Source organism: Drosophila rhopaloa, unplaced genomic scaffold, assembly GCF_018152115.1.
Source record: "Drosophila rhopaloa isolate 14029-0021.01 unplaced genomic scaffold, ASM1815211v1 contig_178, whole genome shotgun sequence".
NCBI lineage: Eukaryota > Metazoa > Arthropoda > Insecta > Diptera > Drosophilidae > Drosophila > Drosophila rhopaloa.
This window is the reverse complement of record NW_025335059.1, coordinates 2295812-2314477: the sequence shown is the minus strand read 5'-3', so window position 1 is coordinate 2314477 and position 18666 is coordinate 2295812. Positions and strand designations below refer to the sequence as shown.

The following is an 18666-nucleotide window of genomic DNA, read 5'->3' as shown; positions in this document are numbered from 1 at the left end:
ACAGGCTGCCATGGTCGGCGGACTTTCTGGCGACGTTGGAGACCATTTTGAAAAGTATTTAATAAGTGGAAACAAATAAAGCGGCAGTGGCAAATACCGAAAATGCGAAAATAATGCGTTTAATTAAAATAACTTGTGTGGGTGCTGGCCAGCGAAGGCGACATTTAAATAACTAAATGAAAGCGTATATCGTTTAATACGCTTAAAGTCCGCCGCATTAAGTATACGCAATGGATGATTCTTGCCAGTAGACCTAGTTTTTGCTATTTAAACGAACATTAAGCACTGGAAATCTGATTAATTAGGACCAACGGTGCCGTAAAATTAAGTTGTATTAAGTGCAGTTTCGCTACCAAACAAGCTGACCCAAAAGTATGCTATAATTTAAAGCCACCCTTCGATTTGCAATTTAATACTGCGTGGGGCAACTAATTTATGCGCTAATTATGTTGTGTTTTGGCTATCGAGTTTTGTTTCGGCTCGATGAATAATTAAAACGCATTTTCCCTGCGTGCATATTAATTAAGCCGCTAAATGCTTTGTTTAGTAATTTGTTCTGGTCTATTAAAGTAGAGCTATAGTCTCAATGACAAAGTGAGAGTGTTAATAGCTTTTGTATTTGTTGTGAGAAGTTATTTCGGTTTACAAGTATAAATAATTTAATGAGTTTTGTTTTCCATGTTTTGGTTAGGATAATTGCAATATTTTTCAAGGGTTCTCGAAATTAATTATTTTATTAATTGTTTATCTTTTTTTTATCTATTTAATCAAATGAAGTAACTTCAAATAGAATAAGGGATTCAGAAAATGGTTTAACCTCAGGCGAAGCCATTAGCTAACACAGGCTCACACGTTTACAGTCCATCGGTATTTTAGTCGATTTGGCAGTGGAACCGTAAATGGCGTTGGTAATTACAAAGGCCTGCCCAATCAGCGGATCGCACTGTTTGGCCACTGTTTTAGCCGCAAGATGCCCGGCGGTCGAGGGGTCAGAGGTCAAGTGTGGCAGGAGGGGAGCTTTCGGAGGCTGCTGGTTATGGCGTGGCATTAGCAGCAGCAGGTGAACGTCAAATCGCAAGCTGCAGTCAAGAATCTGCGGTTGCAGTTTCCAATCGGCACACATTCCTACACCCAGGACAACCGCTGCGATGCAGTGGCAGTTAGCAGACCATTTCAAAGTGTCCCGCCACACGCACACACTCTAATAAACCATGCACATTCGGTCCTGCATGCAAATATGCAATAATAAAGTAAATAAACGCTTGCCAGCCGCCATTAAGCTGCAAGATGCAAAAACAGCATGCAATTACAGTGGAGATGCAATAAAAACAAATGATTAAACTTTTTTTCTTGTGAATATATATATATAATTCTTGTAAAATATATGTATTTATAGTAGGATCAAATAAAACTTAAAATTTTAGAAGCACTACAAAAACGTTCTTATATTTTTAATTTAAAATTAAAATTGATAAAACCTTTTTAAAAAAACAACCATTTCTTTTTAACTTGATTGTTATTTACTACGTTTTTTGTAGTTCTATGCTGTGCTGTTTTATCGGATGCTTACTGTACACATGCATCTATGCCTGGCAGCGTATTGAACATAAAGTGCCTGGCAAACTAGGCAAGGCTGTGATTGCAAAACACAAGTGCAATTACCTGGCCTGCAGGCTCAGCACATGCACACAAATGCACGCGGATAAGTACAACCACACTAACATAAGCTTATACACTTGAGGTCAAGAAAATAATGGCGGTATTCATTTAGAAATACATTTGTTTTCATCATTAAAAAATGTTTAAATCTATTAACATTTGTTTGTTAGGTATAAAGTCTCTTACTTACTTATTTTTCTTACAAATAAATCTTTAATAAGATATCCAGATGGTAATCTTCTAATGTCAGAAAACTAATAAATTTTATTTAAATAAATTAATTATTATTATAAATCGGCTAATGGTTTATTCTTGAATATTATCTAAAATTGCAATTAAACTATTTTTTATTGTATTCTTAAAAAGTGCTGTTGTTTTTACGTCAACTGTAAACATGCATACATGAATGTACGATAGCTGGGCGCCGCAAAGTAGGCAACGATAATGTCATAAATTCAATGAATAAACATAAACGGAAAAAGCAGGCACGCACACACACGTGCATAGACGGTCGCACACATACAGCACACATAAACAGCAGCTGCGTGAGTTGGGTGTTTGCCGCGAAATAGGCAGCAACAACAATGGCAACAACGTCCCCGGTAACAACAACGCAACATGAACATCAACGGTGGCAAAATATGTATTAGCCCCCGAAGTTTACTAACAAAATTAATTATGCGAATTAAGCGCAGTAAAAGCACTTTAAGCAATCCCCCCTTCCGCCCCTCCAACACTCCGACGCCCCGGACACCGCCGGCCGCACCGCTAACACCACAGCATCACCTCGCCCAGAAAACCCCCGCTCCATATTCTACTGGGCCATAATATGTGGCGCATTCTGTGCCGTGTCATGGAACTACACTGTTATGTTTTACTATTGGTAAGAAAGCCAAGTAAAACTATTAAATAAATGTTCCACAACAACAACAACAATACCTGTTAACCATTCATACCTCAAAATGTGCACAGGTTATTGACAATCAATCAAATCAAAATGAGAAAATCATCTAATACTATAAATGATTTATGTTTATGTTTTCAATGTTGTTTGGAACTTAAAAATGTTAATAATATTGTTTTTTTTTTTATTTTAAGAAATGGGTGTCTCTATATAGATATGCATATTTCATTTGCATTTTTTTATTAGGACTGGATTTGATTTTAGCGGTATAGATTTTAACTAACACGTTAACCTTTATTTCTACAATTATTTATTTAGAATACTTTTATATAAACTAGTCTTTCAAGAAGTAAAATGATTATGCAACCAATTAATGTTTTTTTTTTATTTGCAGTGCAGGGATAAGGACGCAGGGGATGGGGATGCTGAGAGGCCAGGACCCGGGGCCAGGGTATTGTTCAATTTATGCGTGTTTGTGTGCGTGTTTCACTCAGGAGTTATTCCTGCTGCCGTCGTGCTCCCTCGCCTCGCTGGGCTTTTCGCCAGTTAGCAGTTTGTGGGCGCCCAAGTAGGCCAAGCACCCGGACCTGGCCAAGTGCAAGCCCCAACAGTCAACAGCCAACGAACAGCAGCAACAACCGACGGCAGCAGCCTGGAAGTTGTTTATTTAAGTGTGAAATTTAAGTGCAACACTGCGTAATGTTTAAGGACCCAGCATATTTAGCATTATGGTAGGAGCAGATAAGCGACATCGACTTTAATAACCCCCAGGCAGCGGTGGCTGCCGTAATCATAAATTGACCTGCTAATAGATAATAAAACAAAACACCAACGAGCAAACATCAGCCAGCAGTCGAGGGTAAAAAAGAGGGCGAAAAAAGTGTTATTGCAGCGCAAAAATCTGGAGTGCAACACCAGCGGATTTTTGGCGCCGTCGCTGACCAAACGAAATAAATAAAACAATTTGTCGCCGATTTTTGGGGTCAGGCAGACGCCAAGCCAAATTAGCTAAAAGTTCGGATTGCCACTTAGTTAATTGTCGCCTGGATTCAAATTAAATACATAAATATGCCTGCATTCCATTCATAAATTGTGTTCAAAAAAAGCAATGACAGTTTACACCACCCTTCAACGATTTAATGTTCAATTAGTTTTATTTACAAGGACCCAATTCAGATAACAAGAGCAATAAAACTTTTAGTGCAATCACTGTGCTTTTGTAACCACTTTTAATTTATTTCAATGTTATAACATAAAATTAATTACAACTATAAAATGTTTAAATTTAATCAACGTAAGCCTTTTTTCATATTAAAGTTTTGTGTTAGTGTTTTGTTAATTTGTATAAATTATGATTGAACCTATTTATTATTCTACCGTAAACATATATTTTTATGTAAAGAAATGAATATAATTTTACTAAAGCCTTTTAAACCTAAATGTTATTTTTATTGTTGTTGTGTTTACACAAGAAATAAGAAATACAAATAAAATTTGCTTGGAATATTGCTGCATATCCTGTACACTTGTTATAAAATATATGCGCAGTTTTCCAGTTTGTTGAAATGTGGCATAGAATTATAACTTCTGCTTTGCACAGTTATAAATATGAATTTACAAAAATACTATAATGTATGAAATTTAAAATTATTTTTTTCCGTAAAAGTAAACTAGAACTTACCGAGCATTTGGTATAATATTTTCGATATTTAATATTTTACAATATTTATTTTTTTTCTACAGTAAAATATTTCACTCTTTGTCAATTGAGTACACCAGTATAATAAAAACAAATGCAATTTTTCCTAGGTCAATAAATGTATTATTCCATAACAAATTCAATTGACAATTCAATTTTAGTTGTACTCTTAATTTGATTTTAGATATGCACTCAAAAGCAGACAGATCGAAATTCAAAAGAATTGAATTTGTTAAAGGTAAATTAAACTCTAGCAAAAAATGCTCTATTTAATTTCAAGGTTTATGCGAGTCAGCTAAAAATGTTTTGCGGCTTCACATTTTACGAATTTTGAGGTGTCGATGAACACTATAAATCAACTGTCAATCAAGAAATGCTGAATAAAAGGAAACAAAACTAAACTTGAATAAAGTTCTACGCAAACTTTACTTTAGCCCCCTCAAAATGAAGGAGAGCAACAGAAAAACTTCAGACTGAGTTGAGCCAACTGCCAGGCCATGACAGACAGATCCTGGCCATATTCTCGCCAAGCGAAAACACCAAAAAAGGATGCCATCAGAATGGACGCTAATTAGCGTGCAAAGTTAAATAAAAATCAGCAAAAATTCCGCCTTCAATGCAGCATGGCATATGGTAAGATAATTAATTAATACTCACTCGCTTGATTGGTGAAAAACGATAGTCGGGGCCGAGGCAATTAGCCAAGTTCTGGGCCCTGGCCAAAAGGCAAACAACGAAGAACCCTTCCGCTGCCTCATTTTCCTTCGATGTCGCCGTCTCTGTCCCCCATTCTCGACCCTCTCTCTCTTTCTCTTTAATGAAGGGTACCAAGCTGCCCGCTCTGCAAAATGGTTGTGGGTGGTGTCTTCATATTTTTATTTAATTCACTGGGGGAAAATTCTTGAACAAATGCAAACGATAACACAAATTAAATCTCAGTATTAAATGGTATCATAGTATACTAAAACTCTTCAAATAGTTTTAAATTATAATATCTTAAAAATCTATTATATTTTAAAATAATACATTTTTACAAATTTGATGTAATGTTTCTTTTCAATGATCCATAAAGAAGCCAACGTTTGAGAACCATTTAATTTTTAACATACATAAATTTTGAAAAGAAAATAAATTTATCAGTGCTGTTTTCCTCTTTATATGTGAAACGTTTTTGCATTTGGTTTTTTATTGCTTTGCTGCCTTTTGCCTTTGCACTATGCTCCCACGTTCTTGTTGTTACGTTGTTGTTTTTCCCACTGGCTTGCTACTGAGCTTGTTTCTTGAAAAATAATGACTGCACATTAAGTGTCTACATACACATGCTGGGACAAGGCAAGTAAAATGTCAACAAATGACAACAGAAATATGATGCAAATGGCTCATGTAAGTGGTTCTTGCCGCCAACATTTATAAAACAGGACAACTTACAATGCAACAACAGCAAAGCAGGAGGATGGATGGAAAAGTGGGAGTTCGAGCGGTGGGCGTGGCGGCGTCCGTCCATTGTAAACACTGGGTTTCTCCATTCTGCTTGGCAATTTTTCATTTCCCATTTGACTCAGCCATTCACGTTTAATTCGCAGTGCTTAGAAGGGCGAGAGGCGACATTTGCTTAATGCTGAAATTAGCTTTTATTCGAGCATCGCGCATACGCCGCATTGGCCGGAGTGAAATGCCTTTCAAGACTCTCGGCAGCAATTAAAAGCGCATTTAATAGAAATTGTTTGAGTGCAATCGCATGCCAAGGACATCCCAAGTACAAAGCCCTTAAATGCGGCCCATACCTTGCCCTTACTTTTCCGATTGCCTTGCATATTTGGTTGCCTGGATAAATTGCTGGCCTGCACTGAGAAAAAATAAACAAGAAATGTGGTGGAAAATCAATTATCGCAGATAAATAATTGAGTTTTAGTACGCTTTTATATTAATCCATAAAACCCGCAACTATATATTTATCACGGTTTGAGCTGTTAAAAAATAAATCAAATAAACACTAGGAATAAACATTTAAACTTAAACTTGTTATATCAGACAATTAAAGATAGATATTAGATAATAAAGCGAACTTAAGCTGTCAACTATGGTGCTAGTTTTGTTGGTTTTCTTACCGTGTGCCGGCAATTAAGCCTCAGATCATTTTGAGAATGCGATTGCTTCTTCCGACTATGTGGCTAATCACCGTTATGTGCGTTAAGTCAACAGCCGCATCAACATTATCATCATTATTTGTACAAAATGAAACCGGCCAAAGCCGCACACTCACACAATTTGGCAATTTGTGGCGAACAGCGGTCAACATAAAGCAGTTCGGCCAAAGGACCGTCCAGGATGGCCAGGACCAAAATGACATTCGGTCAGTCAGTCAGTCAGCCAGTTGGTTGGATTTGGATGGTCCTGGCTTTGGTTCAGGTCCTGGGCAGTCGACCACTGGACCACTCGACCACATTGATATTCCACGCTCGATGCGCGCCGCTGTTGCCATTGGTCATTGAGGCTCACTCATCCTTCGTCTCCACTCCTGGCCACTAACGATAGATGTCCTTAAGCCAACACACACTCGCCCATATTGCTATAAAAAAATATTTATCTATATGGCGATATATGGCCGGACTGCTACTGCTGCTATCCGGCTATCTGGGTAACTTTGTCCAAAAAATGTTGCCAGGGCAGAGCGCTGCTTTGTTAACTTTTTCAGTTTAATGAAATCAATTCACAAGTCACGTCGGCGCTGGACAATAAATACATCAGAGTCCATTTAATAAAATCATGATGTGCACTTTGGGATGATACCCGCACGCCATACATACATCATCTATGGGTGGCCGTATCGTATCGATTCGTATATTGCAAATAACTTTCGGCTCTCATTGGAATGCCGCATATGGCCCGTATATATATCCTTTGCCCACCAAAGACTGCTCCTCAATTGCTCGATAAGTGCGCGGCAGTGCTAAAACTTAAATCAAAATCCACATTGAGCCACTGCAGCGTTGGCCAGCACACCGACTCACTGGCAATTTGTTGCGGCTTCTGGCTTACTTTTCGGTTCATTATATTGATCTGTGACTTGGCTGTTTGCTTTACGTCTTTCGCACACTCATTTTTATTTGAGTGCCCCGAGAATGGCGAACTGATTATTGGGGAAAGGTGGGCGGGGACGGGTGCCGGTTCAAATAGAACTGTTTTATGAGTGCATCAATTAAGGGGAGGGGCGCCATCACGAATATTGAGTATTTGAGCAACCCACAAACTTTTCATTCACCCTTTAATGTTTGATATTATCCGGATGTAAATTAACAAACTCCTAACTCAAATTACAAAACCTGAATTAACAAGAAAGGAAAGCTAACTTCGGGCGGAGCCGAAGTTGAAATACCCTTGCAGAATATTCTGCAAATTATATTCTCCAAAATTATTCATATGATGCGTTCTTAATTCTCATAAAAAATCCCAACTTCCTAACTTTAAAAACACCAAAGTTACGGCATTTCCAATCGTTCAGTTATGTATATGGCAGCTATAGAATATAGTCGGCCGATCCTTATGAAATTTGATATGTCGGATTGATTGGGCAAAAATAAAACCCATAGAAAATCCCAACTTCCTAACTTAACAAACACTAAAGTTATGGCATTTCCGATCAATCAGTTATATGGCAGCTATAGAATATAGTCGGCCGATCCTTATGAAATTTGATATGTCGGATTGATTGGCAAAAATAAAACCCATAGAAAATCCCAACTTCCTAACTTAACAAACACTAAAGTTATGGCATTTCCGATCAATCAGTTATATGACAGCTATAGGATATAGTCGGCCGATCCTTATGAAATTTGGTACGTCGGATTGATTGGCCAAATATAATACCCATAGAGAGTCCCAACTTCCTAACTTAACAAACAGCAGAGTTATGGCATTTCCGATCAATCAGTTATATGACAGCTATAGGATATAGTCGGCCGATCCTTATGAAATTTGGTACGTCGGATTGATTGGCCAAATATAATACCCATAGAGAGTCCCAACTTCCTAACTTAACAAACAGCAGAGTTATGGCATTTCCGATCAATCAGTTATATGGCAGCTATAGGATATAGTCGGCCGATCCCGGCCGTTCCGACTTATATACTGCGTGCAAAGGAAAGAAGGGTGTGTGCAAAGTTTCAATTCGATATCTTTAAAACTGAGAGACTAGTTCGCGTAGAAACAGACAGACGGACAGACAGACGGACAGACGGACAGACGGACAGACGGACAGACGGACGGACGGACAGACGGACAGACGGACAGACGGACATGGCTATATCAACTCAGGAGGTGATCCTGCTCAAGAATATATATACTTTATAGGGTCGGAGATGTCTCCTTCACTGCGTTGCACACTTTTGACCAAAATTATAATACCCTCTGCAAGGGTATAAAAACTGTTATTATTATTATGGTATATTATCACACAAACTATTTTAATAACGATTCAACAATTTGATGGCTTACAATCATTATTAATTTTGGCAGGACAGGAGCAGGTGCTCATTGGCTTTTTTATCCAAACCATTTTCTTTTTCATTTTTTTGTCTAATAGATTTAAATCTTTAAAAAGGCTTATTCATGTCGGTAAAAATACAAAAATCTGCATTACAATTTTTCATGTTTGTTATTTCCAAGTTTCCAATGACTTTTATAAAGATGACCAAAAATTGGACTACTAGAGTCCATAACATTACCAAAACCGATTTCAAATTGGCATACTTCTTAAGATTTTTGGTTTGATTTTCTAAAAATCTGCATTCAAATTTGTTATTTTCACGTTGATCAATTTTTCGACCCATTTTCACGTTAGTTTTTTAAAGTAATAGATGCTTTGTAGAAAGTTGGGCCAAAATGGAACTTCTAAAGTCCATATATAACCTTTGGCTTGCCAAAGTTTTCTTTTAACTAGATTTTTTAGTAGATTTTTTATTATCTCAGGCACACATTTTAATTCTTATCCCTAATAGCCGTATAGATATAAGTTTCCTCATATACTGTTACCACTATTAAATACTATTTTCATAGATTACCTGCTTCTGCGCAGTCCAACCCAAACAGCTGATAAATTTAAAAACCTGTTCCCATTTTTATCCGTACAATAACAAGCGTGGGAGGAAAGACCTGCCTTACACTATGAGAACTGTTCTACGCTCAGCTGATTTAGACCTGCTCTTTTTGGATACAGGTTCTCTTAGCCCTGACCATAGATAACCGGGAATGACTTGATGCCATAGACGGCGAATTGAAGGTCCTTTCTCTCTTAGCCGGCGAGCCAGATTCGTGGCCCAGTGTTATACACTCCGTCCGGAAACGAGAGCCGGAGACCACGAAGCAGCACGAATCGAGGCGAGCACTCCGTTCGGGCGACGAACCATTCCGATTCCGATTTCTGGGTGCGTGTACACAGCCTCCGTGCATATCTGATGGCAGGCGAGCAAATCAGTCAGATGCGTGGCGAACGTTGAATTTAACGGTCGGTTTGGCAGTGAAAGTGGAAAGTGGAAGCCATCGCCTTGCTCCACGAGCCAGCGAATTGTTTGGTGCGGAAAATAGAAAACAGAAAGTCATAAAATAAATTATACAAAAAACGAAGGAATATGAAAGTGAAATAACCGAAAGGAATAAATAGTGTATTACTTACCAAAATAAAAAGTCTGCAAACAGTCTAAAGAAAAAGTGTGCAAACAGTCAGAAGGAAAAGTGTTTAAACAGTTAAACTTTAAATATAAAAGAAAGTGCCACCATTTCACTTGGAGTTGGAGTCCTCAAATTTGCTGGTAAATTATTCAAGCAAGTTTATTTATTCGGGGTATGGCTGCCTGAGATCCTGGATTCTGCGCCCCCATAAAGTTATACAAATTATTGCCTTTCTCACTGCCATTTCGGTTGGCTTTAAACTTTCGGTTCACGCAGCGTTCGCATTAAATTTCCTATTTGGTTGTTTTCCTGCCTTTTATTTCCTTTCCGCTATTCGCGTGGCACATGCGGCGTATACGCAATGTATCTGCTTCCATTGTATTTGTGTGTGTGTGAGTGTGTATAACCTACATTTTTGTGGTCCTTGTTGTTTTTCCACTGACAGACTGACAGTCAGACGGCACCGAAAACAGGATCTTGAGATGGGACTCTGCAACTGTGACTTTGCCAGCTGAGAGTTAATTTTATGGCTTAACGGCCTTTGTTTGCCTGGCTTAAATACTGACTGATCCACAAGTTGGCGGTGCCATATTAATTTTTATATTATGACCAAATAGTTTGTCCCAAACTTGGTCTCCGTTTTGGTATAGCTCGCGCTTGTCTTCATCAACTTGGGCTAACTTTTACCAAGTGATTGTTGATTTTGTTTGATTTGCTGTTTTTGTTTTGGCTGTAGCTGTTGGCTTTATTTGATTTTAGTACTTTGGCAAAGTCAACATTCGTTAGCAAAAATTTCGCTCACGTTCCATTCGACCGAGTTCTCGATTTCATGAGTTTTGGATGCTGCTGGTCCCTGTCTCGTGTTTGCTCTTCTGTTCCGCCGCTTGGCCATCGCGTTCATCTATATATATATATGTATATATATGTCCTATTCCAATTCCTGTTTTTGTCTCCGACTGTCGGTCTCCCCAAGTTAGTTTTTACCACCTCTTGCACTGTGCATACTGCTCGCAGTACACAAATAAATATATATAAATCGGTTGGATGTATTCTCGTATATATGCGCACTGGCCCGCTGTAGTTGCGATGGTGAGTGGAGCTAAGCTGAGCTGTCCTTAAGATTATTTATGCGGTGATTAGCCGCGTTGAATTATTGCTGAAATTATCAAGTGTGCTATAAAATTTCACTGCCATTTATTTGCGCAACTTTTGGCGGGGCTCACGTACTAACCGAACACCCGCATATCCCCGACTCATCTCCATTTACTCTACTTCACTCCTCTTCAAGCGGTGCCGTCTCATGTGTATCGTTGGCTCGTTTTCAGCATCGGTTTGGGTTTGGCTTTGGATTCCTGGATCACTTTCGGGTGCTCGGGTGCGTGGGAGTGGGTGTAACAAATGGCCAGAGTTTGATTTTTAAGTGTGAAATATCGCACAACGAAATTGGATTAATTACGCTGGGGTCCGCTTAGATTGCGTTGGCTTTAAAAGCCAAAAGCGCAGCTTATATAGTCTATAATCTCGGAGAATAAAACCCTTAATAGGAATATCAGTAACCATTCTTAGTATGAAACATAAATAATATGAAATAATTTTAATACATTTAACTGAAACTCGATAATACTTTAAGTTTTCATGTTTGTGTTACTTTTAAAACCCAATAAAAGAATAGAATGAGCAAAATATATTCTGTTTTCCCTTCTCTTTGGTATTTAAAAGAGATCAGTTATAATTAATAGAAGTGGCAAGGATAATTAAAAATACTGAATTATTGATGGATGTTTTTCAACATCTTGCTGATGGACAGAGCTGATTATTCACTTATCTATATTATTTATGAACCTGCCCCAATTTCCTCTGGCGATAAAGATGGGAGTCCATAACTAAACTTAAATAGCTTGTAGAGCCAAGTACGGATTATCCTGCTGGGCCGAGGGAAATGAGATTTTCCAGGAGCCCACTTTCGACACCGCCCACTTAGACGGCAACTAATTGCCAAAGCTCCAGCCTGAATCCGAATGCGAAGCTAAAGCTGGATCTCTGCGGCCAGTTCAAAGTCTGAGCTGTGCAGAGATTAATTACATTTAAATAAACACGAATGGCTGCAAACATGGCCAATACCGCAACAGTTACATGAACAATCCAACCGAACAGACAACAATAGACAGCCGACAACTTACTCAACTCAGTTCGTCTCGATTCAATTGAATTCAATTTAATTTGGCTACTTTAAGCTGATTACATCCAGAGTTTTGGGTTGAGATACACAATTGCACAAACTAAATCATTAACTTAGGCTGCAAAACCAGCAAATGCTACTTAGCAGGCAAATGTTGTTCATTTGATGAGGGTTATCAGACGGAAAGAAAATAGACAGTAGTATTCAAAATATTAGTGGTGAATTTGTAAAAAATATATAATATTTAGAATGGAACAATATTGAAAACATTATGGTTTTATTATTTGAGACAATGATATAACCCTGTTAAAATGTAATCGGGTTTCTAAAGTTATTAAAAGTGTCAAGAAAAACATTTATTTTGGCATTAACAACATAAACTTTATAGATATTTAAATATATTGTATCCTTTGGTTTCAAATCGCATATGTTTGTTTGTTTTTGACATTCTCTATAGGCAAACTGTTATTATTGTATTGAACGCAGCTGTATAAGTTATGTCTTTGGTTAGCGAAAGCCGAGTTTAATGCCGGACTTAGTGATAGCAAAAGCGAGCCTCTTGCATATGGCAAATGCTCAGTGATTTATGACTGGAACGGGCCGACGCAGTCAGCAGACTTTTGTCCCGCTCACAATTGGTGGTGAAAAGCGTGAAACACTGTCGGCCACATGGAAAATCTCAGTGTGAGTGGGGTAATGTGGGAATGCGGCAGAGTAAATTCAATTTTACGTTTCACAACTCAGCATGATTTCTATCAAGGCAGGGGAATCCCAGACCCCCTTTCCACATTGTGTACCGCAAACTGATTGCTTTTGGTGGTCCCTCGACTGTCTGTGTGTGGGTGTGTGGGTGTATGTGTGCTAGCCCCCAAAAGCAGGCTACACAAAAAAATCACTAAAAACTTGTAAAAGCATCAAAGCGCACTTTCTGAGCTCTCTGCTTCAAAAAGTTGGGCTTGTTCGGCCCTTTGTTGTTGTATCCTTAGTGTTTCCTTTACTGCTGCTATTGTTGTTGTTGCTGCTGCTGCTGCCGGTGGAAAGTTTACAACTTTTCAAGTGAGTTTTGAGGGCGCTTTTCGGGGCTAGCTATTGGCAAAATTGCTTTCTGATAGCTTGTCTGGCGTATTTATGCAGTTTTAATGAGAGCTGCTTGTTAAGAGGTTGTTGTTAATACAGGAAATTAATAAGTTAAGTAGCCATTAGGTGGCTGAGTGCAAAGTTCAATCGCCGAAGTTTCAGTCCAAAATGGTTTTACAACACATGGAAAAAATGTTTGATAATGTCAAACTTTGTTATTTTGACCAAATTAAAGTTTTATCTCTTAATAATATATGACACTAATATAAAAGAAAGCAATTGACTGTTTCTGTTCGATTATTTTCTTAAATGTATTTTAGATTGATCAAATAAAGCATAATTTGTATGTCTAAATGTAAAAGAAAGAAAAATGAAATGAGCTCTTATTTTTCCAGTGAAGTCTGAGAAGACACACAAGCCTCTCTTGTCTGTGTTTTCTCAAAATCTTTTTGGTTTTTTTATTTTTGTGACTGCTGCTTAAGCCGCGTTTTATTTTCACTTGAGCCAAGTGCAGTCATCTGTGAAAATATTGGCAAAACTCAAACAGCGCCAGCATTTGACATAAATCCTTATTATCCCTTTGTGCACAAATTGACATTGCACTTGTAAGGCGATTGCCGAGACTTTGCTTGACAATCCCCTCGAATCCCCTCTGCCACAGCCCCTGGATGCCGCCCATTTTCTATCTGTGGCTTTGTTTTCACTGCCAATGCAGTGGGAGTGGCAATAGCAGCAGATGACAAGTGCAGGCAGCCCCGGCAGTCCTGAATGCCCTGAAAGTCAGCTCCGACCTCGGCACGTCTTCGCACTTAATTGAGGCTGACACACCGCTGCAGAGAACAAAAAGTGACCCCTTTTTGTAAAAATTACACATATACTTTAACTTTATCAAAAATTTGAATTTTACAAATTTGTAGAAATATTTATAATTTAAAATTACTTGAAATTTCATTTCTTTTCATAAAACGATTTCTGAAAAAATTCAATATTTTCTAATAAAAACAAATATTTTCCATCTTAGTTACCTATTCTAAGATACACTTATTTGCTATTTCTTTCGAGTTTGAGAAATATTGCTATTTTTCGCAGTGTACCCTCTCTCGCATAAAGTGCACGAAATTAAAATTCATAATGTTGACTTTAATGGATCTAATGCTGAAATATCAAAGCTGCTGGCTTAGGTGCCAGCCAGCACATCGCATAGATTAGCCGGGCTGCCATGTAAGCGGAGCCAAGAAAATCCTGGCCAAAAAGGCGTCTTCTTCCTGTCAGCCTGCCTGGCATTTTATTATGCGACACGCAGCCCAACCACCTTAGCCGAAAAAGCAATGGAGCACCCAACTTTGACGTTATTAAATTATGCGGAGATTTGCGCACTTTTTTTTTTTGGATTTTTTGAAAGCCTCTTGACGTTGTTAATGATGAGCCAGCTAGTCGCCCGGCGACTATGCCGAAATTAAATTATTTTATTGCCGGAAATTCATTAAATCATGGCTTTATGCAATTTCCAGACTACATTTCTGGCATACCCAAGTGGGGAATCTGTCAATTTATCGGCCTTTTTGTCCTGATAGACAGCCTGTCGGCTTTTTTCGGGGCCACGGGCTTCCCATCGCGGAAACGCCTTTGATTAGTACGTGCCGTTGTTAACATTTCCATTATACTTGTTATAACGTTTATTTTATTGTTTACCCGGTCGCGGAAAATCGATTGAGTTGTGATCTATTTCCAGACACATGCTCAAAGCCCTAAATCCCTAGCAACGCGGCGAGACAATGCAAACCTGACACCGCCAGCGGAGTGGAATATTATTTATGTTTTCAATGGACGATGGGAAAAAAAACGGAACGGAATCTGAGCCAAGAGCTTAGTACCGGCCAAACAAAAAAACCAAAACAATCATCAAAATAGAATCATAAAAACAGTTAGCAACGATCATAAATTTTGCACAAAGGCATAAAAATGTGCCACGTGGTGTGTGACATAAAACCACCGATTTCCCCTGCACTACGTATATATATATACATATATATATATATGTATATTTTCGGCAAATATATGGCCTCGACATTTGCTGGCCGAATAATCCCTGCAAATCAGCAGTTTTCCCAGTTTTTGGGACACATAGATTTCGTCTAATAAATCTCGAAACAATAAAACGAAATTTACATTTTTATAGGAACGGCGGCGACCAAAAGAAATCGTTAGTCAATACAATTTAATATTCGATCCAATCGGGCTTACCTTGCGTATGTGTAATGCCCACAAAATTGCATTACATATAATTTGATCTGTCTGCCCATCGAAATAACTCATTAAAATGCTAATCGACTTTAGTTAGACATTTTATGTGTACAACATGAGCCAAGTTCTTAAAGTTCGCTTTAAGAGGGGAGAGTGGATTTCCTTTTGAAAAAAGCGAAAAAAGAAGGTTTAATAAATCATGAAAACACCAGACAAAAATAAATCCGTATCTGTATCTGTATAAAAGCTAGTCTGGCCGAACCACCCGCTAATTCGCGTAATTTGCCAAGAAACCACTCCCCCGCATTAGTTGAATAAAATATGAAGAAATTGCGTTAATTTTTTAACATGTTGCATGACTAACGCAATTTGTCGACTCGCTTCTATTTTTATGTACACTAAAAACATTGAAGGACAAAAAATGTATTTTAAAAGAGAAAAACTTAAATCATATTTAGCAGGCTCGACGAGCTATATAATATATTGCAACGTAGGTTTTGATGTGCTTTCTCAAAGGTCAAATATTTTTTTTTTTGCTTAAAATAGGTTTAATGTTTGTTAAGCTGATACCATGTACCTTAATTTTTTCTCTGTGCACAGCAACGACTCCCCGATGATTTAGCCAGCAACAATTTTAAGTACTTGACATGAAAATTGTGTAACAAACAGAAAGCCAGGCCCATCTGTAAAATTAAACGCACGCGAAGGGGGCCCACTCAGAATTTCCAATTTCATATACCGGAGCCCAGAAAACCCCTCGCAGTGCGATGCTGCACTGATGTTTATCATAACCGCCTACAACAACCACAATGACAAGGACCACAGCAACAATATGGTTACCCATTGCCGCACCCAGCCAAATAATTTGCTGGCGGGCGTAGCTAATGACCAACTCGTGTAAGTGCGATGGATGGATGCTCGGTCCGTCGGGCCGTTGGACGGTCAGTCCGTTGCTGGGCTACAGGATGAAAAATCAGGACACAGTAACCACCGAAAAAAAAAGGAAAACAGCACCCACAGCCCCGAAACAACAGCAACAATCACAAGTTTTGTTACAAGCAAAATGATGGCATGAATTCATCATGGGAGTGCTGGGAGTGAAGAGCCACCGACTCGGACTCTGCCACTGTCTGTGTCCCCAATCCTTGTTTTCCCCGTCCCTGTTCATCCTCCCTCGGTTTTTGTTTTGGAGAAAATTTAAAATTAAGTGCACGGAGGGAAAATCACATCAAGATATTAGGCATTTGAATTGATATGGTTTCATTTGCGAAATCTTTCATTGAAAAGTGATAGAGTTCTCATTATTCCTAACTGTCCTGCTTGATATATCCATCAATATTTGGAGTTCCTTGATTTTTCTATTAAAAAGCATATGTTTTGAAATTCTATTCTGATACCACAGTTGCATTTATTATTATCTTAAAGTGTGTGTGTAACACTTAAATCTGTTTTTGATCATTTTAATTTTTGTTGTTTTTTGGTACTAAGAAATGTTTTTTATTTTATTTTAGGTAATATAAATTTACTTCTGTTCTGTAATCGAAAAATTTAATTATAACTGGCTAATATCACTAACCATACAACATGGTTGAATGGTTAGTGCTAATATGAAGATTCCAAGACTTATTTTGTAGCTTAAAATATTTCATAGCATACTTTAAGCATTGCCATTTAAAAAAAACCATTAAAGGCGCTCCTGATATTTGATTCAAAAACAAAGCTTCACTGCTCACTTGCGACTGTTGATTTAAGATGTTTTTTTTTTCGTGCAAGGACACAAAGTCCTGCGCGCTCCAGGGGGATAAACAGGGCAGTGCGGCGACAGCGCTTGCTAATTTTATGCTCTTTTGTGTTTCTTGTGCCGGACACACCCTGTGGGCATGTTTAGTGTCCTTTCACTTTCCAAGTAAATGCAAACTTTGCGCGCTTTTGTCATTAGCGTTGATAGCTGTAACGTGAACAGGAAGCCTGCGAAATACAGAGTGGGCGGTGGAGATACTCCTCGCTGGCTGCCTTTTTGGCCGCTTTTCACGTGTTGTTGGCCCTATTTGCAGCCGGCTCTGTTGTTGTCGTCATCTGGTTTGCGGTCCCCAACAGTTTGGTTACTTTTAATGAGCGGGGCGTGGCACACGGCATGAAACATTGGCGGCGGGCGGTGGGCGTTGGGCGTTGGGTGTTGGGAAAGTGGGTGGTGCTCTCATTAAGTTGCGGTTGTACAGTTTTATTTCACTCCTCGCTAATGAAAGTGAATTATTAAATGAAAGCCAAGCAGCTGAATGGCGGCAGTTGATTCTTTCGACGGGTGTTGAACTTGTGACCCATCTACCAGTCGTTTCCAGTACTTGAAAAAGACCCCTCCTCCATCGAAAGTTCGGCACTAGTTCCGTTGACCCACAACCCCATTCCACATGGACCCGAAGAACATCAAAGACATTCCTCCAGGAGGCAAGTGGGTAACCCACTTGGAAAAACTGAAATAGATTTAAATAAGGCTCTGGTGCGGTGATGATGCTTATTAAAGTGCCATCGTCCAGACATATGCACATACTTTTGCATATTAAATATAATATGTATGCTAATGTCAGCATTTTTAAGAAAATATATATAAAAAGATTGCAAAAAGCTTACAGGGTTGGAATACCCCTGTAATTGACCGTTGCTAAGGACATTTTTATAAGCCTTCTCAGGAAACTCAAAATATTTTGTAGTCAATGACAGCTGTAATATAACATTGTTAGTCGGAATCAGTACAAGTTGCGATTATAGCTTTGAACATTTTTGATAAATGGTTAAGTAGTGTGTGTGTATTATATTTAGGTATTTGTAGTATTAAATGGGGTGTAACAATCAAACAATTTGTGCAAGTTTATTTTTCAAAATTGTTTGCCTTATCTACGAAAAAGTCAACCTACATAAAAATAGGCTTAATTACATGGTTTATGTAAAATTCATTAAATTTGCTCTCCTTTTTAATTTATGCCCAGATAAAAGCAACAGCTGGCCTCCAGAGACGCAGACAGAGGCAAATTAAATATGTTATAAATAAATCAGCATGGAAAGTATGAATAATGAATAGGACATGTCGACTGCCTGTTCTCCAGCTTGGATGGTTTTGCTTTATTTTGGTTTAGTTTTCTGTCGGTATTTGTTGTCTGTTTTCAACTATGGTACTTTTATTTCAGCAACCGCAAGGCAAAACAGATTATTCGCAGCAACTATTTATTCAAGTCTTTGAAC

General features: G+C 38.4%; 1 protein-coding gene across 1 annotated transcript in view; it reads left to right on the top strand.

Annotated features, from left to right (window-relative positions):
• Positions 1-9753: 9753 nt before the first annotated feature.
• LOC108037392 overlaps positions 9754-18666 on the top strand; it is a 49997-nt gene continuing 41084 nt past the window's right edge. Inside the window, exon 1 of the mRNA XM_044458877.1 lies at positions 9754-10069. The gene's annotated coding sequence lies outside the window, so the exon portion shown is untranslated. The remainder of the gene's footprint in view (positions 10070-18666) is intronic.